General features: G+C 53.0%; 2 long non-coding RNA genes across 4 annotated transcripts; one reads left to right on the top strand and one right to left on the bottom strand.

Annotated features, from left to right (window-relative positions):
* Nucleotides 1–4351: 4351 nt before the first annotated feature.
* LOC102147488 (uncharacterized) lies at nt 4352–19047 on the bottom strand. Of its 3 annotated transcripts, XR_011439773.1 has the most exons (5): nt 18843–19047; nt 6910–6963; nt 6345–6399; nt 5224–5290; nt 4352–5101 (listed from the first exon to the last, which is right to left on the bottom strand). It is a non-coding gene; the product is annotated as an uncharacterized lncRNA (long non-coding RNA). The 3 variants fall into 3 exon arrangements; XR_011439774.1 differs by lacking the exon at nt 6345–6399; XR_011439775.1 differs by lacking the exons at nt 4352–5101; nt 5224–5290 and adding an exon at nt 5790–5895 and having other exon boundaries at nt 18843–18975.
* Nucleotides 18792–21087, top strand: LOC111773995 (uncharacterized). Its single transcript, XR_011439776.1, has 2 exons — nt 18792–18877; nt 20666–21087. It is a non-coding gene; the product is annotated as an uncharacterized lncRNA (long non-coding RNA).
* The last annotated feature ends 1416 nt before the right edge of the window (nt 21088–22503 follow it).

The following is a 22503-nucleotide window of genomic DNA, read 5'->3' as shown; positions in this document are numbered from 1 at the left end:
ACTCACCCTGAGCTAACATCTGTGCCAATCTTCCTCTATTTTGTATGTGGGTTGCTGCCACAGCATGGCCACTGATGAGTGGTGGAGGTTCGTGCCCAGAAACTGAAACTGAGCCACTGAAACAGAGCGTGCTGAACCTAACCATTAGGCCATGAGGCCGGTCCCTAGACGTTTTTTATTCCAGAAATTTTTCATATCATGAAGTAGTGGTGTACGTGTAGGGGAAAACCGTGGAAGGGCTGGCAGGGGTCTGGTCAGCCCAATTCTCCATGAGCCTGCCATTTGAACAGCTGGTGGATCCATTAGCAGGCCCCCTGTCCTCTGGATCCAACCTCTAGAGTCACCAAAAGACCAACCTAATGATCCTCAAGGCAGGCTGTGCCCAGTTCCCTAGCCTGGAACTAGGACGGGCTTCTGGGATTTCTCAGAGCAACACGCCCTGCGGAACGCCACCTCCCCGACCCCCACCCTCAGCAGCGATCACACTCTGCAGGCTTTGCATTAAACAGGTGGAAGTCAGCACAGCCCCAGTCGTGTGACTCGCCCAGCTAACCAAGGTTCTTCCTGGGTGGGGAAACTACTGGGACTTTTTTCCTTCTCGTTTTCACCTATCTGGACTGTTAAATTTCTCCACAATCAATATATATTACTTGTACTATTAAGAAGAAAATAAAACCCTAGAAAGACCGGGAGTTGGGAGCATAGCTGTAGACGGCCGTGGTGGTGACTGCTGCTGAGCCCTCCTCAGGAGTATGACCTGCGGGGTCCTAAACCGTCAAGGGCCACTCCAGGGCCCTTTGAGGACACAGAAGCCTTGAGCCCTGGGCAGCCCCAAGGCTGGGCCAACAGAGGGCACTTGGGAGGCCTAGTGTCCGGGCAGAGAGGGACGGGTCAGCCAGACCTTGGGGCGCGAATTCCTTCCTCGCTCGTAAAGGGTGAGCGCACCTAAGTGACGGTCCGCCTTCGGGCTGTTCCTTAAGAATCCAGTCAGCTTTAAGCGTCCTGCTTTCCAGCCTCCTACAAAGTGCCACTACTCAGCCGGTTGATGATGGGTGGTTTGGTTAGCAATGATTAGATAGGAAGGGATCAGAAACAAGTTGTCATAATTTAAACCGAGTACTTCACGTTCTGAAGGCTAAACTTGAAGGTTACACAGTGGGAAGGTGGGGACAGTGGTGTTGTTTGTTTTGCTCATTTAAAGAGTGACAAAGTCAGAGACTGTGCCTCTTGCCCAGGCTCTGTCCCCGACACAAGGATTCTCAAACTTCTGCCAAAGTCCCTTTGACGATAGAGAGAGGAGGGTGACTTGGACCCAGTGGTCTCGGGGCTCAGCGTGAAGGGCCCTCACAGAGGACCAAATTCTTCTGAGGCCTTAAGTTCACCTTTAAAATTATGCAAACCTGGCATTTTATTACATAGTATGTTTTATGTGTCTTAATATAAAAACAATGTTTTAAACTGTTTGTCCTAAAAAAAAAAAAAAACCTCTGTGGTACTGAGAAAGGCTTCTTAAATATCCTGTGACAGTCCCACCACTCGGCCACTGTGGGGTGGCCCTCGGCACTGGCACTCCAGGTGAGATGGGCTTCAGTGTGTGGCCCCCTAAGTAACTCCCTTTTCTGTTTGATTTTTTAGTTTGTCAAACTTCCCTCCACTGTCCCGGTTCTCTCTCTTATGACTACCGTTTAGGAAGCGCCTATGAAGGCCAGGCTCCATGCCAAATGCTTATCATGTACTATGTCCTTTCAGTTCTCACCTGAAACTCAGAGAGGTGAGGTAGGTTGCCTAAGGTCACACAGCTGTCAAGTGGCAGAGTGCACCATTCTGCCTGACTCCAAGCAGACTGTGGCCCCTGTTGCCTGTCAGCGGCCAAAGTTGGAGCACGGTGGCCTCCCAGGGCAGGAGACTGTCACGGCACATCCAGAAAGAGCACAGATGTAATACAGGAAGATTCAGAAAAGCTAGGTTTAGGTCTAGCTCTGACCTGACTAGCTATAGGTTCTCTAGGGAGCCCCTCAGCCTCCAGGTCCTGCTCTGTAAAATGGGGTGAAAAAGGTCTGTGAAAGGGCCAGAGGGAAAAGGACGAGCCTAGAGGAGACATCTTAGATTCCTTTCTTGCTCTGCTGCTCACCGGCTGTGCCATCTCAGGCCAGTCACCAAATCTCAGAGCATCTGTCTCCTCCCTTCTGAGACGTGGAGAAGATCACCTGCCTCTCGGGGCTGCTGGGGGATTAACGGTGAGATGCGTGAAACACCTGGATGGAGCTCAGCTGGAGCAGCTGCTCTGCGAAGGGTTCCCGCTAGCGGGGGTCCCTGTTGCTGGAGTCGGGGCGGTGGCATCCATATGAAGAAATGTGACTATTAAAGTGAGGGCAACACTGCAAAGTAAGGCAATCCCTTAAAAACAAGAAACTAGAGAAGGGTCTACCTTAATGCTCCCCGAAAGAGTTCTGCTGGCTGAAGCGCTGGAGCCCCCTTCCGTGGAGAGACCCGTGACATAAGTCAAGACCAGAGAAGCAGCCCCCATTCACCTTTTGTTTGTTCGTTTTTTAATGTTCTTTTTTTCATCTCTTCTCCATGATCCCGATATGAACACTCCTCCAACCCATCCCCACCTGCATTGGTGCCGGGCACCCAGAAAGCATCTGTGTTAAGTCTTGCCATCATCTCCTGGAGAGGGACACAGGTGTGGCCTGGAGAAAGGATGCCTGGGGCAGGTGCAGGTGGGGTAGGGAGCACCCAGGTCCCTCTGCCAGCCAGTTTGGAGGACAGAGCCGGTCCCTCCAGGAAGAGAGATTCAAGGTCTCTCCCAGTTTTAAGGTTGGTTCAGTCTGATTCGGTGACTCGGCTGGTCAGCCCTAATTCCTCAGCGTGGGCAGGACCCCAAAAGACCCCCCACCAGTGTCTCGGTGAATGTGTGTAGCCTCCGCCTTGGTAGCCACACAGGGGCACTTCCCAAAGTCCCAGTGATGGGGACTCTCTGGAGGGGCTCCGGGCCTCCCCACAGACTGCCTCTCCGTCTCCCCACTGGGGCCTTGCAGGCCAGCCTGGAGGGAATTTTCCAAAGCAGGTGGGGCTTGCTGAGTGGCCAAGATGCTGTGTGAGGGATGGGTCTCCTCTCCCGGGGCCTTTTCCCCTAAGCTAGTGTCCCAGGCACCTCTCCCAGTTTGGAAAGCAGATTATTTATGGTTTATTTTTGACACCAGATCATCGCTGCCCAAGTTTCATCAATTTGTCACTGTTTTTATTGTCAGCAATTGCCCATAACTGGAGCACATTTAAAATGTCATTGATCTTGGTATTACAGTGTCATAATCTGACAGTAATAGGTGTAGCCAGCACAGGAAGCCCAGGCCCTGAGATTGATGGCGTTCAGCACACCAATTATATTCTGTCCATCTAAGTGATAAAAGAGTACGTAGGAGGCATTCAATAGATAAATTAGATATCGCTTCCAATTATGTCCCTTTATTTTATGGAGTCATATGCTCCCCTTAGAACTTTTTTTCTTCATTTGGCTTGTAAAGGGGCATGCTTGACCCCAAAGACCAGGGCTGCCTCTCCTGCCTGTCCCACCTTGGGTTTGACCCTGATCCCTCTCTGTCTTCTAGAAGTCTCTCACCTGGGGTCTCCCTGGAACTCACCTAGGAGCCTCATCGGTGCGGTGGGTGGGCAGAGGTGTGGAGGGAAGGAGGTGGAGGGGCCCCGGTGTCTGGGGAGGGGTTGGATCAGGCCTCTGGGAAGGATGAGGAGGTCTGACGATGCCTTTCCTTAATGTGACTCCGGCCAAATAAATGAGATTGGGAGAGGAGCCATTAACTGGGTTACCATCCTCCAGGCCCCAACACCCCAGAGCCTTCAAATCAGGACAACTAGGGAATTGTGGGGAGGAGGAGGATGGTCAGAAAGCTCTCAGTCCTCCGGAAGTGACTTCCTCCATCCCCCTGCCTCACTCCAGCCTGAAGTGAGCCAATCGAAATATTTCTTTGGAAGAACCCCCAGAACCTCCTGCACTCCCATTCCAGTCCAGGTCAGACGCCTTCCTCAGCTTGACTCCCAGGTCTGCCACTGCAGTAGCAGAATGATGCCAGCTTTCCTCGGGGGGCAGCGGGCTCCCTGCTGGAGAATGGACCCCAAGAGCAGCTCATTTCCAAGAGGAGAGCTCGCCTGAGGCAGGGAAGTGCCTGTCCGGAGGTGAGAGGAAATAGAGTGAGGGGGTCTCTTTATTCAGGGCCTGGTCTGTAAGCGCCTTACCCTCTGAGGACAGCCTTGGCCTGGTCCAGACCCCTGTTCCCCCATCCCCCACAGCCCCTTGAAGCCAGCAGGAAACAGAGGAGACCGAGACAGCAGGTGGTAAACAGTGATCCAGGTCCATTTATTGAGCTTTGTAAGAGAAAGTGTGCACGGGCTGGGCTGCTCCCCATAGCCTGTTGCCATCTCAACTGTTATAAATAATCCTGGCACTAAGTGCCCTGTTACACTGAGGGGAAGTAGTTCTCATGGCGTGAAACCGGAGAAGATGGGTCGGGGAGGAGGGGGGACGGTGGGAGAGGAGAGAGAGACGGGGCGCCATCCCACGAGGCTCCTCAAGCACGCCCCTGAGCTGTGACAGATGCATTTCTGGAGCAGCGGATGGCATTTCAAGTGAAATGTTTACAGGAAACGAGTGTGATTTAAACAACGTCTTGGCCGATAAACACCAGCCAGACGGGGGGGAGAGGGCCAGGCGAGAGGGAGTGGACTCAAAGGCCCAGAGGCCCCCGTGTTAAGTAGCTGTCGAAGCTCCGCTCAGACACACACACGGCTTTGGTCTTAACATGTTTTTAAGAGCTGGTTACGATTTCCTTGAGGGCGACTCAGATGAAGACCGGAGCGGAGCCCCCAGAGGAGCGCCTTCAGTAACTGTCCATCACGTCCTCCGTAGAGACAGCAGCCTTCTCTGCCCACCCGGGCCGCCCTGCCTGTCAGTCGCTCCGTGGCAGCACCGGGACCTGGTGCCCTTGGCTCGGGCCCTGCCCCGGAGGCTGGGGCAGATCCCAGGGACAGGAATTGAGCCCCCCTCACAGAGCTCTCAGTGTTCAAGAAAGAGAAAGCACACAACCTAGAGAAGAGAGTGAAGAGAGCAAAGGGATGGGAGCCAAGGAAGAGAAAACTGTCACCAAATCCAAAATCCGGGCCCTTCGCCCCACGTCCACTGCTGCCACCCTGGTCCAAGCCGCTCACCTCTCACTTGGATTAGTGCAATAACCTTTCAACAAGTCTCCTTGTGTCTTCTCTTGCCCCCTGCAATCTATCACAACACAAAAGACAGAAGGACCATCTAAAAACTTAAGTCCATTCATGTCTTTCCTCCCTATTTCACTCAGAGTAAAGGTAGAAGTCCTTAAGACAGCCTACATGGCCCTAGATTATCTGGCCCCTCGTTACCTCTCTGATGTCACGCCATCCCATACACATCTCCTTGCTCACTCCACACCAGCCATGCTGGCCTCCAGGTTCCACAAACTTGCCAGGTAAGTGCCTGCCCCAGGGCTTTTGCACCAGCTATTCCCTCTGCTTAGAATACTCTTCCCCAAGAAGTCTGTGGGGCTTACTTGCCCGCTCGTCTCTAGGTCTTGGTTCAAATACTGTATTCTCAATGAGACCTCCTTGATACCATATTTAAAATTATAATTAAATATAATATAATAAAATTAAAATTATAGACTTCCCCTCCATCCTGATCCCTTTTCCCCGATCTACGTTTTTTTTGTAACCCTTATCACCTTCTAATATAAAATATAATTTACTTATTTAATAAATGTATTGTTTATTGTCTATCTCTCCCTGCTAAAGCGTAAACCCCACATGGGCAGGGGTCTGTCTCTGTTTCGTTCATTGATGCATCCCAAGAACCTGGAAGAATCAATAATAATTGCTCAGTGAGTAGACGCAAAGGCTGAGGTTAACCAGGACAGGGTTTGGAGGGGCGTGCAGGGGGAGGCCATCCCAGGCTGGAGGTTAACTTGTACCTTCTCTCACTGCAGGCCATGCTTGAGGATCTGGGGGTCAAGGTGATGGGCACAAGTGCAAGAGCTGGGGCATCACCAGAAATGGGGAGATTCAGCTGGCAAGGGGACTAGCGTGGATTTACCCCCTGACTCTGGTGGAACACTTGACTGTAGGTTGGGATTTCATCACCCCCATGACCAAAGTGTTCTTTGGGATAATAATACCAAAGGGATGTACCAGGCAAGGATGGAGTGGTGGGACATGAGGGGCGGACTAGGAATTCAGAGGCCTTCAAGGTGAGGGGAGTGTGGCTGCTGGTGTATGTAAGTGGGGGGAGGGAACCGAGTCATCACCTCAAAGAGGATGCTCTGTCTCCATTGGGGCAGAATAAAAAGCCATGGGCTGCACCTAAAGTAGAGGGAGTCCGAATTAGACATCATGAAAGACTTCCCAACAGTGCAACAGGTAGTAGAGGGAAGGTGTGGAGCCTTGTTCTCTGGAGAACCTGAGTGGACCCAACGGGGTGAGCCCTCTGCCAGGCCAACACTGAGAGCCCCGTGGGGGCAGCGTGGTGGACTGGAGCCCTGGAGAGGGTTCCTGCCTCTGCCTGGCCCCCGACCCCTCCCTCTCACCTGCCAGGCTTCTAGGCTTCTGTGCTCCTGAGGCGTGCAGCCATCTTAGCAGGGCGGGAGGGGAAACTGAGTATTCGGGGCTCCAAGGCCCCAGCGGTCCGGGGGTGTCCCCCCCACCTCTCCCCAGAACTCAGTGCTCAACTCAGCTTCATTGCGACTTCAAGGCGCAAGCCAGGAGGAAGGGAGAATATGTTCGGAGGGTGATACAAGACGGTGGTTACTGTGGTTACAGTGGGGAGAGGCCCCGGGTGGCCTGGTCGTCCTGAGGGTGGGCAGGGAGACTTACTTGTCACTGTGTAACTTTTGGTGCTTTTTCAGTTTTCAACCATATACATATTTCCTATTTGAAAAAAATAAAATAATTAAAATCAGACAAAAATGACAACAACAAAGAATAGATCCAAGGAAGCGGGAAATTGATGCCTACAATTGCTCCCCTGAGGACAGTGACGGGCCCTTCTGGCCCACGTGCACCCTCCTCCTCATCTGGTATCCCCACTCTTCAGCGGCTCAGAGAGGGGTGTGGCTGGTCTAATGTCACACAGCATTTAGGAGCTGTGTGACTCTCAGCAAAGGTCTTGGGGTCAGGTGTTCAGCCTCTCAGCATCGGCTTTCTCTCCTGGTCTTCAACGGCCAGGTCTTCCCCTTGACCTCTCCATGTTATTTGCAGGGCTGTGTATTTGTCACAAAGCAGCTTTCAAAGAGGGATTTTAAAACGTGCATGGTCTTAAATCCCATCTTTCCCAGAGAGTCATCTCTTTACAGAACTCTCTTCTGTCCCCTGGTGTGGTGACTGATAGTTTAGTCCCTTCCTTGCTGCCTCCCTCCCCTCCACCACCCTCAACCACCAAAGTGGCTCTCCACTGCCACTTGGCCCTGGCCCTGATGAGACAGGTGACCTCGAGCAAGATATTTAACCTTTCTGTGCCTCTGTTTCTTCATCTATAATGGAGGACCGTGACCTTCCTCCCGCGGCTCCTCATCCATCCACGTGTACAACAAGCCTGTGCCAGGCACTGAGCCCGGCACTGGGGCTTACACGAGACGATGCATGTGGAGTCAGCACAGAGGTACAGAGAGTTACTGCCAAGGCCTGCTTCCCTGGATGCTTTTCAGGGCTGGTGCTCCAACCCCTCATCTAGCCCGCCCTTGGAGGAATGGCTTCACTGTCTGCTCCCAAGCTCTCAGCTTCTGGCACTGCTCCTGGGGTGAAGCTGACACCCTCCCCTGGATAAAGTGTCAGGGCTGCAGAAATACCCTCTTTCCCAGGCTGTTTCATTGGCTAGATCCTGAGGGTATCGCTTTTCCTGCAAGAAGGAATGAAGCGAAATTCGCTGTGGGTCTTTAGTCTGGAACTTCAGGAGCATCCACCTCTCTTGCCCTCTGGGGGCCCCATCCCTGAGACGCTGCTCATGTCCCCGCTCTGCTCATTTCTTTCCTTTCCTGAGCCCCATGACTCTTTGAAGACCGGAGCAGAGACTCAGATTCTGGGATTGGAAACTCTCTCACGTTTGCCTCCCTCTAAATGCACTGTGGAGGAAAGAGGCCCCCTTCTTTAAAGCAACCACCACCTCAGCACCTAGGAGCTTGTTTCAGACAAAGAGAAGTTTTCAGAGCTCTTGGAGGGAGGCTGTCCCTACTCCCTGCCTTGGCATTGAGGACTGAGGAAGTATCACTGGCAGGGAGGGGTGTTTGTAGAAATGGCTTCAGCCTGGTCATGACGAAATCCCAAGTCAAGTGATGACGATGGACCGTGGGGAAGGTGGGACCAAGTTTAGACATAAGGAGGCACTTCCTGATTGTCAGGGAACAGGCTTTAAGGAGAGAGGTTGTGGAGGGGTTGATGGAACCACTCCAACACAGTTCTCCCCGAGGCAGGAAGAAGGATGAGATGATCTGGGGGTTGCAAAGGATCCAGGGATTACATGATGTTGCAGGCCTGGCAGTGACTGCAGAGGCAGCCAGGGAGACATTAGCACATCCTTGTCTAGCGCACAAAGCCAGGCACAGGGACCAGCCTCTCCAGAACCCCCCACAGCCCAGCACAAAGCCTCACACTGGGCAGACTGGAGAATCTGAAGAGGGCAAGATGGTGCCAACTCCATCCTCAGGGAAAGACAATTGCTTTAGAGTCCCAGCAAAAAATGGTTCCAGACTGTGGGGCTTGGAAGTACTTCCTCGTGTCCAACCTGAATCCTGCTTACCACAGCTTGCTTTGATCTCACTGCAACCTGTGGGGTTTGCCCGTGCCCCGAGGACCAACTGAGCAGGGAGGAAGGGCCTTGCTTTCAGGCCCAGCCCGTTGGCCATGGGAGGCAGCACAAGTTGGCCAAACTCTCAAGCACCTGTCTCAGCTCCTGGGCAGTCCTGCGGAAAGTGGAGGAGGCGGTTTTTCCATGGAAATGCCACACTCCACGAGGACATAAGCAGAACAGTAGAGGGCACAGGGCTTGGGGGGGGGCGGGGGGGGGGGCACGGTTTGAGTGTCCAGAAGAGGTGGGGTTGAGGGAATGCCTCTTGGCTGGGGTGAGGGAGCTCCCCTGGATGCTCAGCCCCTCCGCCCCCTGAGGAAGGCCTGCAGTATCCCAAGGGCAGGAATTGATCCTGCATCATTTTGGCAGCCCCAGTGCCCAGCAGAGCAGATGCTCCAAACACATGGGTTGAATGAATAAATGAGCCTGGGGGCCAAGAGCTAGCCCAGCAGCAGCTGGAGTGGGTCTTTGGATAAGGTATTCCCCTCTCCGGGCCTCAGTTTCTCCATCTGTAAAATGAGGGGCTTGCACTAGATTCTCTCTAAGGATTTTTCCACCCTGTTTCCCGGGTCTCTCATCTGTTCTTGCCCATTCTCTCTCCCTCTGCATCCTCTCTTTCCTCTCCCTTTAAATCCTTCTCTCCCTTTAGCCCACACTCTCTGCCTCCCCTTCTCCGCCTCTCCCTCCCCAGCCACCTTTCTCCTGTTTCCCCTTTACAGGTGTTTCTCACTCTCTTTCTGCTTCCGGTGATTCCTCCCCCAATACCCTGGCTCCTGCCTGGAACCTTCTGTGTTCTGGGTTCCCCCACCCCTTCCCTGGTTCTAGCGCCCCCTCCATCGCCCTTAGACGCCAGAGAGGGAGACTGGAAGAAGGGGAGAGGTCCTAAAGCAGCCTCTGCCTCGCCCCTGCCATGGACCCAGCGCGGCACCCCAGGTCCCCGCCCCCAGCGTGGCTGCCGGAGGCTCCCAGCAGCCGGTGCCGCCGCGCCCTCGCCCCACGCTAATGCGATCTGGAGAGACCCGGGCGGGCGGCGGGTAGTCTGGGCCGAGCGTCCGGGGCGGTGCTGATGGATGGTCCCCTGACAGTAATCGCAGAATGAGGACGCGCTGGCGACGCTCTCGCCCGAGGCCCCGCTGTTTGGCGAGCCGGGGAGTCCCTCCCTCCACAGCACCTGCCTCCCGGGCGCTGTCTCCAAACCACTCGGCTTTGGGGGAGGCCTGAGGCCTCCAGATCAGGGCCAAGGTGGGGGCTTTCCCTCTCTGTCTCCCCCAGGATACTGGTTTCTGTTTTGGAATCATCCTTGGATCCTACACTGTGTGTAGGATTCTGAATAAGCTACTCATCTCCTTGAGCCTCCGTTTCCCCTTCCGTATAATGGGAAGTAATGGTCTTTCTAAGCCTGGATGGAGAGTGATAGCAGTAAGAAAATATTGAGGAAAGTTATCACTCTCCCTTAAGCAGAAGTTGATGTTTACTTTTAGTTCACAGTGCTCAGAATAACATGGGCCAAGGTATAACGCTGAAGGAGCGCTGGGTGGATATCCACACACAGAATACACGGTTATACACGTACGCGCGTCATGTTTGGGGCTGTCTAATACACACATGTGAACATAAGAGATGGCAATATCAGTATCACTTAGATGTCTTTAAAGAGGAGCAGGTCAGCACAGGTATTTCTCCAGGGAGGAGACTGCCCCAAGCAGGACCCCTTCCACTCTCCTGAGGTCCAACTACGCGTCTAAGCCCCCGCCCCCATCCAGTCTTGGGATCCCCTTTAATCCAGGGCTGGGCTGAGTAAGGGCTGTGAAGAGAGGCTCCCCCTTGGGGAAATGTTCCTGGACAATTTCCCACCCCTGCACCCACCTCCAGGTGACACAGAGTTCCAGGGCTCCTCCACTCCCCCATCTCAGGGGATCCCCGTGGGCTGGGGGCCAGGATCCAGAACCAATTACAATTCTGAGAGCACACCCAGACGCCTCCTCGCTCCCTTTTAACCTTTCCCTCTCCTCAGAAGCCAAATTGAGTTAGTCTTGAGTTTTGATTTAATTCCCGAAATGGAGTCATAATCTGTTTAGTGTCTTTTTTCCCAAGTCCTGGGTACTGAAATGTGGGGTGGGGGGAGTTAATGAGAGAGCAGCTCTGGGGCTTGTGGAGCACCCTCACACACACTTAACGTCCAAACAACACCAAAGAGCAGGAGACACCATGGCCCTGAGTGCCACTGGTGGTATGATGGTGATGATGGTGATGATGGTGATGATGGTGATGACGATGATGACGATGACTAATATTTATTGGGCTCCTACTATGTGCCGTTACTGAGGTAGGCACTGTATGTGCATTTCTCACCTAAGTCTCACCATTACCTTCTGGGTACCATTAATATTCCCTAGGCCTGGTGGTCTAGCTGTCAAGATTCAGCGCTCTCACTGCCACAGCCTGGGTTAGTTTCCCCATCAGGGAACCTCACCGCCATCTGCGGGTTGTCATACTGTGGTGGCTGCATGGTGCGGTGATGCTGACAGCTATACCACCGGTATTTCAAATACCAGCAGGGTCACCCATGGTGGATAGGTTTCAGCGGAGCTTCCAGACTAAGACAGACTAGGAAAAAGGACCTGGCCACCCACTTCCAAAAAACTGGCCATGAAAACCCCATGAATAGCAGTGGAGCATTGGCTGATACAGCGCTGGAAGGTGAGAGGATGGCACAAAAAGACAGAGCAGGGTTCCGCTCTGCTGTACATGGGGTCACTAGGAGTCGGAAACCACTCGACGCCACTAACAACAAATAGATGAAGACACTGAGACTTAGAGAGGTGAAGTAGCTTATGCTGCATCCTACTGCTATTAATCCAACGGCAGAGCCCAAATTTGAACCTACACAGTCAGACTACCCAGCCTGTGCTCTTAACCACACTTAACTGTGTGACCCTGGGCAAGACACTTAATGCTACATGCCCCAGTTCCCTTATTTGCATAACAGATAATAAATAGGGATAATAATATACTCCCTTTATAGAGTTGTTGTGTTGACTAAATGAGATAAGGCATTCGCCCTGCTGCCAGTAAACGTTCAATTGTTTAAGTGTCCTAAACCTGGGGGGGTGGGGGACAAAGGAGGGTGGAAGGCAATGCAATGGGGTGACTGTTCATTAGAAATTGTTACTGTTGATAATAATAATCACGCATTGGAGAGCCTAGTGGGCACAGGCAGTCCTACGAAGAAAAGATTGCTATGCCTATTTTACAGATGAAGAAACTGAGCTTCAGATAAATTAAGGAAATTGCCTCAAGCCAACCAGTTAATAAACACCAGAACAGAGCTTATATTCAAACACTGAGCCCTTGGACTCCAAAGCCTGCTGCTCCCAGTGCCCTCAGGGTCACCAGAGACTGGCCTCTCCTGGAAGAGGTCAGGGCTGAGGCCAACAAGCCCAAGTCACACCCTCTACCACCTGGGATCTGATGTTCTCCAGGTGAGCAATGCTTTCTTAAAGGAACAGGAGGAAAGCAAGGACAGAAGCAGCTGAGACAGTTTCTCCCTCCCCTCAAGCCAATGTGGAGCCTCCCTCCCCTCCCTCCCGTTTCCTCTGTGCTCAAGTTTGTGGCCATTAAATAGAAGAGGAGAAAGTTTGAACCAGGCATGAAATATTTATCAGTTAATTACAATATGCAGATTCTGTTCCTGGGGGTGATTTATCTTTTTGGAAATATAGGAAAAGATCCTGGAAACTTGTATCCTAATTGCTTGGCCTATTATTGTAGCAACCAGGTAGAAACTCCATTTACTATGTAACTACAAATTTTCCCACTAGCTACCTCTGCCTCTGTCGCTGGTGGTCTGGGGACCATACATTTTCTATTGAAAGAGGGGCCTCTAGGAAGTCAATATGTCCATTCCCCTGTTTCCTCTTGGGGTGGCCCCTTTCTAAATCCTAATAGTTGTAGGAAATGAAAAGGACGAGAATCTCTGAGATCCAGAGATCTGAAGAGAAGCCAGTGCTAAGTGATACCCTCCTGCACTGAAGCAACGCGGCTGCTGAGGGGGTGCCCCACATTGGCAAGAAGCTCTCTGCTGAGAATCCTTCCTCTCCCTGCTTTTTTCTCATGCACAGGAGGAGGGCAAAGTGGCAGCTCCTCTCACCTCCTGCATCACCTCCTAGGACCCATACCTCAACCCCTGGCTGCATATTAGCATCACCTGAGGAGTTCTTAAAACTCCGGATGCCTGGCCACTACTCTAGACCAACCAAATTAGACACTGGAGGGGAAGCCAGGCATCCGCATTTTTTAAAGCTCCTCAGGGAGTTCCAGTGTGCAGGAAAAAGTGAGACCCTCTGGGGCGAACAGCGGAGTATGGCTGCCTGGTAAAGGGGCCCTGATTTTCTGCAAGACAAGGTCGTTTTTATCCCTCCCTTTCAGGTGCTGGAGGAGGCAACTCCTTCACTTTTATTGGAATCTGAAGAGCATCCTTTTCTCTCCTCACAAGAAGCTTCTAATATTAGCTACCATTTATCAAGCCCCTGCTGAATGCTTGGATCTATGCAAATAAAATTTAATCTGATCTACACAACAACTCTCTAAAGTCAAGGGGTCTGTCCATTTTATGGATGGCTCAGAGAGGTTAAGTAATTTGCCTCAGGTTGTACAACCAGCACGTGACAGATGTGGGATTTGAATCCCAAACCAGTGCTTTTCACCACTGAGCCACGCTGCCTCTCAGTTTCTCAAGGCTGGAAGGAAGTGCTGCAAAGCTAGTACCTGAAGGACCCAGGGCACCTCTGGGGAGGGGAAGGGAAAGAGAAGCAAGGAGAAGGGTAGAAAGGCAGGTAGGGGCTACCGTGGATGGGACATGGAGGAAGCAGGGGAGAGAGTGGGGAGGAGCTGTGGGGATGAGATGGGGCACCTGAAGGAGGGTGTGGTGAGGACTCCACACTGGAGGGGGAGTGGCTGTGGAGAAAGCTGGGGAATGAGGTCCAAGAGTGGGAGCTGGCGGTCAGACAGCAGGAAGGAGGAAGGGTGAGGAGTGCCCATGGGGACAGGGTAGCTGGGGTGGGGGAGGGACCCTGTGTGGGAGGAGGGGTCTTTGTGTGGGCCCGCAGCGGTGAGGAATGCCCGCCATGAATACTAAGGGCAAGAAGAAGAGAAAGGGCCAGAGGGGGCTGGGTGATGTTTAGCTGCTGGGGTGATTAATGGGGGTGAACGGAGGGTGAAACTCAAACCCTCCGAACAGAGATGGTGGGGAATGGTCGTCCAAGAACAACAGTGCACTGTTTCCTGGAGAAAGCCAATGTCCAGAGGAGGGGCCGGTGGGGAGGATGCGGGCGCAGTGGCTCCTTTCCTTTTTTCCCAAGGTCTCTTTATTTGCCATCAAACAGTAAATTAAAATATACTCGCCAGCTCCAAGGGACACTCCGGATGGGCTTCCTACCTGCCTCTGGCTTGGGGGAGACCCAGGGACCTGGGGTAGCTCGGGGGAAGAGCTAGTGAGGTATGGGATCATGGTTGAGGTGACTCCATGGGCCGCTCCACTGGGGCACGAAGTGGTGATGTGCTGGCTCAACCACCAGCTTCCCTCTGGACCAGACAGGCACTGAGCGACACATGGGGTTGGGTGCCCAAATGTCCTATGGAAAGAGGTGGTGTTCTTCGAGCAGCCATGGCCTCAGGGAGGGAGGGTTGGGGGAAGGAGGAGGGAGGCCCCTGGTACCAGGGTGTTGAGTTGGGTCTGAGGAACTGGGGTGAAACTCCTGGGAAGTAGCAGGTTTGAGGCCCCCTCCCTCATTTTCTACTTGTGTCTCCCCCCCAGCCGTGGGAGCTGCCTCGACCTCTCTACCAGCCTTTTCCGAGGGCAGGAAAGGAGGGCGAGGGGATAAAGAGAACTGTCTCAGTACAGGGGAGGTGAGCTGCAGGCGGGGATTTAGATGGAAATGATCTCATGGGATAGAATTTTCTCCCTCTCTAGGCTGTTACAGATGTGAAACAACTGGCAGATCCCACTTCCCCTCCCCCAGCCATCCGGGAGCATGGTGTATCTTCAAGCCTTTGCCTCCTACAGGGGAGCGGGGAGCGGGGAAAGGACAGTCAGGAAAAGGAGCCAAGTGTGTATTCAGGGGTCCCCAGAGGGCCAAGGGAGACTAGCAGCTCCTCAGGGCAGGGGAGGCAGAATGCCCATCCCTGATTGCCCATCACTTGGGTATTGTGACTGCGAGCCCAGACTGGGAGCCCCGCCACCAGGCCTTAATTCCTGTCTCCACACAGAGCTTGGCCAAGCTGCTTCCCTTGTTGGAGTCTCACTCTCAGTCCCAATTAAATCTTTGCAGAGCCAAGCCTATAAAGCACTTTGAAATCTGAAGTTCATGGGAGGTGGGTCATTGAGTGCAAATACTCTGTGAGGCGCAACACGACTTGACTAGTAATGAGGAAACCATTTCACAAAGGGGCCAAGTTCAAGTGCTGCCATCAAAAGGGTCCTGGCCTCAGTTTGTCCTGAGGGCAGGGGGTTACAGAGGCTACCCTCTGCTTCCCGGAGGAGAAGGAAATAAACGAGCCCACCCGAGAGCAATGGTCACAATCAACAGTCTTAATTATGAATTAATAATTCATATTATTTCAGACTTGCAGATAAGCACAAGCCCACTGAAATTATCTCCCAGGGAGGAACACAGTCGGGGGAGGTAAGAAGGGAACTTCAGTGCAGCCGTTACTTCCAGAGGCCTCTGCTTCCCAGCCAGAACCTGGAAGAGATTTCTTGGCTCCCTTGGCTGAGTCCTCCCCATAAGCTTCTAAACACAGTGCCACACTGCGTCTGTCCTTCCTGAGGTCAGAGGGCTACACCTGCCAAAGTGATGTCAGGACCTGGACTCTGGCTTTCTGGGGTCTGTGTGTTCCCTGCTGTCTGTCCTGCTCTTTATATATGGGTACCCAGAGGAGGGGCTGGTGCTCGGTGTCCCAGGGAGGTGTGGCCATCTTTCTGACTCTTCCCTTTCCCTCCTCCCTTGTCACCGGGACTGCCCAGGAGCCCTGTGTTTTGGGGGAAGGCCTCTACAACTCTCTGCGGGAGGAGAAACAGGGAGCACCCCATCTAGTGTGGATGCAGCTGGTTCCAGGATCTGGGTTCGAGGGACGGACTCTGACCTCCTGAGAAGACATCTACATGGCATCAGTAATGGAGGAAGGACCTAAAGAGGGCTAGGGAGGCATGCCCAACGCCAGGCCCAGCTCTCCGCTGCTCCCCTCCCTAAAAGCCAGAATCCTAAATTCCCACTTAGGGGATTTAAAGATATCTTAAAGGAAGCTCAAATTGCTGCTCAGACCCTCACAGCTCCAGGGGATCTCCTCTCTCCCAGGGAATCATAAAAGGAGAGATTCTTGTTCTTCCAAATACTCGATGCCTTAGACCACAAAGAGGTCTTACCTTCTGGCCATTAGGAGATCATTGACCACCATCTCTGCTATGGAACCACCTTCCTCAAAATGCTAGAAGGGGGGCTGGCATGGTGGCGCAGTGGATAAGTGTGCATGTCCGCTTTGGCGGCCCAGGTTTCCCTGGTTTGGATCCTGGGTGCGGACACGGCACCACTTGGCAAGCCATGCTGTGGTAGGTGCCCCACATATAAAGTAGGGGAAGATGGGCACAGATGTTAGCTCAGGGCCAGTCTTCCTCAGCAAAAAGAGGAGGATTGGCAGCAGATGTCAGCTCAGGGCTAATCTTCCTCAAAAAAAAAAAATTTTTTTTTTTTTAAATTTAAAAATATGCTAGAAGGTGGAGTGAGCAGATCATGGGCCAAGGGGATCTGGCATTAGAAAGGATTTCTAATTCCAGTTCTACAGCTTTCCCATTAGCCTTGTCATTTGCATCAAATATGCATGTCAGGCTAAATCTACAGGATGAAGGGAGTTGAAACACTGGGACCTAAAAGCCCTTTTCCAAATCTGTGGATACAAGAGCACACTTGAAAAGCCACTACCAGGCAAGGTGGATGATCAGCCAAGAACCCGGGGTGGGCACCTCCTGCCATGGGGACCACATGCCTGCCCCTTCACCCCTAGCTCTCTCCTTCCCTGGCCCTACTTTTGGTCTCCAAAGGAAGATCAGTTGAGTGTGATCCAAGTTATCCAGATAATTAAGCACGAGTTGTGTTTTTAAAAGCGCCACTCCTTCGGCCTCCAAAGATGAAATCTTTAAATCCTTCCCTAGCTCCTCCTATTCTCCACTCGCCTCCCCAACATACACTCCCAAATCCTAGTTACAAAAAATCCTAAATGTAGGGGGGCAAACTTTCCTGATCTACTATTTTCCCCCACCTGCAACCCCTCCCCCCCCAATTTTTTTCTCTCTCCTGAGCCTCTGCTCATCGCTTCTTAAAAAAAAAAAAAACGAAGAAGAAGGAATTTTCAATAGTCCCACTTGTCAAGCGAAGACCATCTTTTAACCTTCAACAGCAGCGAAAGCCGTGTGAACTCTCGGTGAACCAAGATTGAAGTCATAAATCACGCGTACAAAGGCGGCTGCGGAGGCTGGCGCGGGCTGCTGCACCTTTAACGCTTTCTGCGGCTGACAGGCGGCGGCCCAGCTAAAGTTCACAGCGCCCGGGGAGGGCCCGCCCCGCCCCGCCCCCGCCCCCGCCCCCCTCCCCGGCCCGGCCCAGCCCGGCCCCCGGCCCGGCCCCCGCTCCAGCCCGGCCCCGGCCCGCCGCGCGGCCGCCGAGCCTCGCCGAGGGGCCCCGAAGCTGCTCTCGCAAGGGAAGAGGGGCATCTTCTCTCCCAGCGGCCCGCTCCACCGCCCCACCAGGCCCGGTTATTCCCTGTCCGTCCTCTCCCCCCTCGCCCCCACCGCTGTGTTTAAATAGGCAACTAGATCTACACGGACACAATAATTAACTTGTTTTGTCTTTGGCATTTTCTACAGGAACCCCAAGCGATGGACCTTCCACCCCCGTTCCTCCTCTAAAACTGGCCCCCTTCATCTCTGTCTGTCCAGGCCCAATTACACAGATCCTTGGGGTTCCAATAGGACCTGAGTCATCGGAACTACGAACACCTGGCTGAAACATGCTATATAATTAGAAAGAATTTTGCTTTTCTTTACCTCTTGTTTCTTTTCCTTTTTTTCTTTCTTTTAAAAAAAAATTTATTTATTTTTAAGGCTAGAAATAGCCTCCTCGCCTGGGGCGGAGAGGAAAACCTTCCCGCCAGGCCGGCCTCCGCGCCCGCGGGCTGATCTCCAGGCTTCCCGCGCCCGCCCGAGCCGGACTCGCTTCCTTTCCTCGGCCTCGCGGCCTCCTCCTCCTCCGATCGTTTATTCCTCCCCCCACCGTCTTCTCTTCGGTTTAATTAAAGTTCAGCGACTCCACTTGCCCTTCCTCTCCTCTCGGTTCTCTCGGAAAGCGGAAACCAGACGGCCCAGCGGCCACGGGCCTAGCGGCTCCAGCACAACGCCGGCCTGCCGCCCGCGGGGCCTCCCCGCGCCGCCTCCCTCCGCCGGAGGGGCCTCCCGGCCCGGAGCCCCTGCCCCTCCAGCATCCTGCAGGTGTGCAGCTGCTGGCCTGGGAGAGCTGAACGCGGGGCTGGGGTACGAGTGTCCTGTCTTCCCCTAGACCCCCAGGCTTGTTCCAGAAAGTTTGGAGGGTGGGTACACCCCGACTCAGGTAACCCGCTCCCCCAAACCCATGGCTGACTAATCTGATATGACAGAAGCGCGTGATGGATTTGGTCTATGTTAATTCACAATGCCCTTTCCTCCAGAATTTAACTATAAGTTAATACACACCGGAAACCACGCGCATACACGCTCGTTAATGGGCTTAGGTATTAGCGAGTCCTAACGATGCATACAAATGTGCTCTGCGCTCTGTAGGCCCCTCAAGATTTATGGGCCTTGAGCTCTCTGAAGCTGTAAACAAGGAGAAAAAAAAGAGAAAGAGAGAGACTCGGGGAAAAAGACACAGGCCTGACTCACCCCTCCAGGTTGTGGGAGAGAAGAAATCTCTGCAAGTGGGTCCTTATGTTTTCCTTTCCTTACACGCTCGTGTGCGTGGGTTTTGGTATCGTGCGGGGGTGGTGTTTGCGCCTGAACGCTGGCGTGCGTTGGCAGTGTGGTGTTTGGTGCTGGGGCAGGAGGCCGCACGCAGGCCTGCCTCCTGTGAGCTGCTGCGCAGGGGCCTGAACATAACAGGCGTTTGTGGGCATATACCTGGGAGTGTGTGCGTGCACGTGTGACAGGCAGGCCTCCCTCTGGGCCTGGCTGCTGTCCCCTGAACCCGGTGAACAAATCTCTGACAACAATCATAATAACAATAAAAAATAAATAACAATAAAAACAGTAGTTAACAGTCCCTCCCTAGCAGGGTAACAATAAAATGCAGGAGGAGGTATTTTGATGCGGGGACACGGAAGGAGTCAGGATCACAGCATCTGAGGGGAAGACAAGAAAGGAAGGAAGGAAGTTAGCTTCTTCATATGCCCTTGGGGGCTGAGTTTGGGAACCCCTCCCCAGATAGGGTCCTCCGGCCAGAGGACGAGAGGGAGAGCCAGCAGGCCGCTCGGTCCTGCTTCTGTTTCTTCTGCTTTTGCTTTGTGCGATCAGGGGAAGGACCCCGCATACGGAGGTAGTTAGGAGCTTTGGGGACGCTCTGGAGCCCCTGTTTTAAAGGGGAGGCCAAGCGTGCAGAGTCAGGCCGAGGGGCAGAGATGAATGAGGCGATGACCACAGCCGGGCCCGGCCGGCCTGGCGGCAGAGATGCCCCGGAGGACGAGCTGCGGGGCAGAGACGCGAGCAGAAAAAAACGTTTATGGCCGCCCGAACGAGGGGCGAGTGAGGCCGGGGCTCCGGGAGGCCCAGGGAAAGTTCCCTTCCTGGGGTCTTTTCTAAAAAAAAAAAGACAGAAGGGAGGGGTTGAGTCGAGGCACGTAGAATTTTCCTTCGCGGGCTTGGAGCGGAGCGGATTTCCATAAAGGAAGAGAAGACCACGGTCCCGGATCCTTCCACGTCCGCCTCATTCTCTCCAGGTACAATTTTCTGAGAATCGTCTTAATTTATTTCTTTGGGGGAGGTGGACTCAGAGGTGTAGAGACAAGACGCTCGCTGGAGACGAAGGCGCCCCACAGTTTCGGGTCTAACGAAATCCTTCCCCCCCCCCCCACTTCCAAAACAATTGTATTCTAAAAAAAAGCAAAGAGGAAATATAAAAACATAAATTAGCCAACTTTTTAAAAGAAAATGGCCCTAACAAATGAGCGTGAGAACTTTTAAAAGATTTAAATCACAAACCTTTTCAGAGGTTTGGATTCTTTTTCAACAGCCGGTGACCCATCTGGTCTGAAAAGAGACGGAGAAAGACACTCTCCACTGAGTCACTTCGTCAAGACCAGCGCACACGGCGAAAGAGAACCGCAGGCGCCCTCGCCTTTGAAAACCACACGGGGCGGAGGACGCCACGATAACGAATCGGACAAAATAACAATAAAATAACAATAAAATAACACCGGCGGCAGCGCAGAGGGCAGGACGCGCCGAGAGGGCCCGGGGCCGGCGTTCCAGGCGGCCGCCGGGCGAGGCAGCGGCCCCCGGCGATGGGGCGCCGGGCCACCGGGCACCGGCTGGCGAGCCGCTCGGTCTCGGCCTCCCCAGCCCGGCCTGTAGACCCCTTCTCCCCGGCCTCCGCGCCCCTCCTGCTTTCGGCTCGGATGCCCAGTCGGTCGGGGTTTCCCTGGTGCGCGAATCTGGGGCCTCCGAGGGGGCAAAGTGACTCAAGCCCGACTCCGCTTCATTTTTCTCCCTAGGCCTCTCCGCTCGCGGGAGCTCTCAGCTACCGGGAGCCCGCCACGCAAGGGGCTGCTGGGCGGCCCGCCACCCGCTCCCACATGGTTCCCCAAAGTCCAGCGACCTCCAGTCCTCCTTAGGGGAAAATATCAGTGCACAGCCACCTCTGCGTCCTCACATATGTGACCGTGCTCGCTTCAAGAATATCTTACGAAGAAGAAGAAAAGCCGGCTTAGAGCCGTTTCCATCCAGTTCTAGTGATCCCTTCGCATCTGGAGAGTTTATTTATAACTCCCACTATAACTCTCTCTGTTTGGAGGCACTGGTGTCTATTGACAGACTGATGTCTAGAAAATATTGCTCTGGCTCTGACCGTACCTAAATGTGCTGTGGTTGTGTTCACAGATTTATGCTTCAGGAAAATATAATTATTTCCATTGTATTTGTGTGTATACAATAGTTATAGGAGCAGATTTATATATGGGAAAATATACGGCTCTCTTATAGCCATCCAGCTTTATGGACATTTGATATCCTGACAGATTTATGTCTCTTAGCAGCTATATAGATAAATGTATATCGTTGGAATTATGTATCAGGAGATATACACTTATTGATTGTGATATAGGGTAGTTAGGGCATTCACTTAGAGCCATATATGGCTTTGGAGATATTTCTATATTATTATCACTATATATAGGCATATCTATTTATAACTACATAGTTATAAAAATAGACGAAAGTAATTATAGTCCTATATGTACATGCTGTGCGCTCTCTCTAGAGTTATGGACACTTGTGAATATAACTCTATAGAGATATCTGTATGTATATAAGGGTGTAATTATCTCGTGATGTGTGTGTATTGGGGCTTAGGCCAGTCTATCTCTTTACAGACATATTTATTTATATGTGGGGGCCGAGAGAGACTTGTTCACGGAAATATGTCGAGGGCCCACTGAAAAGCTGTGTCTGGCTATCTAGGAAACCAGCTAGCAGAGTTCTTTATTTATGGAGGGATGGAGTTACCTAAAGGGTAAACAGAACACAGGAAGCCTTGAGGAGAGGAGGCACACGGAGGTGACTAGGGTTCTCAGGAGCAGATAGGGAGGAAAGGAGGACCCCCAGTGCCCACCCAAAGGCGGGAACTGGTTTTGTGAGGGGCTGCTGCAGACGGGGCGTGGGTCTTTCGGAAGAGGAGTCAGAGAACAGTCCTGCAACCCAGAGGTGCTCTGCACTGCAAGACAGGTCGGCTACTGCCCAGCCCCTTCCGCATTCCTAGCGCATTTCTTAAACCCTACTTTTGGGGTCTCAAAGAGTGGACTTCAGAGGTGAAGAGATTTAGGAGGGACAGAGCGGGGAGTGGGGTACACTTTCACTGGCGCTGCTCTGTTGTAATATGGCCAGGAAAGCGAGGTAATGTGGCCAGATAAAGCTTGCTTTCACCTGTGCCCTTGGGGGGCCATTTGGTTGGGACTGGGAGCCTGGTGGGTTGAGGGGTGAATTTTAGACTGTTGGGCCTATTCTGATGGGGGCTTCAGGAACATTTTCCCGCCATCTTTCTGGGAGGCCTGGGCCTCAGGGACCTAATTCTGCTCCCTTGGGCCACTCCTTGTCTGTTGCTTCCCAAATTGGGGTTCCTTCTTCTCTGGGTACACAGGGGCCCCTCCAGCTCCCGAACAGCCCTGCCCTGGGCCTTTACGGGGAGAATTTAACTTTAACGAGCAGGGAATATGGATCTGATCGTCTAGATCTCACTTCTCCACTCACATCTACACGGCTCTCCCACCAGTCCCTACCCGGAGCCCCTGGGCCCAGGCTCCACAATTCTTCCCCTGCCACCAACCATCCCAGGAGA

This window comes from Equus caballus, chromosome 6 (genome assembly GCF_041296265.1).
Source record: "Equus caballus isolate H_3958 breed thoroughbred chromosome 6, TB-T2T, whole genome shotgun sequence".
Lineage (NCBI taxonomy): Eukaryota > Metazoa > Chordata > Mammalia > Perissodactyla > Equidae > Equus > Equus caballus.
The sequence above is the reverse complement of the archived record's forward strand: the minus strand, read 5'-3'. Positions and strand labels throughout refer to the sequence as shown.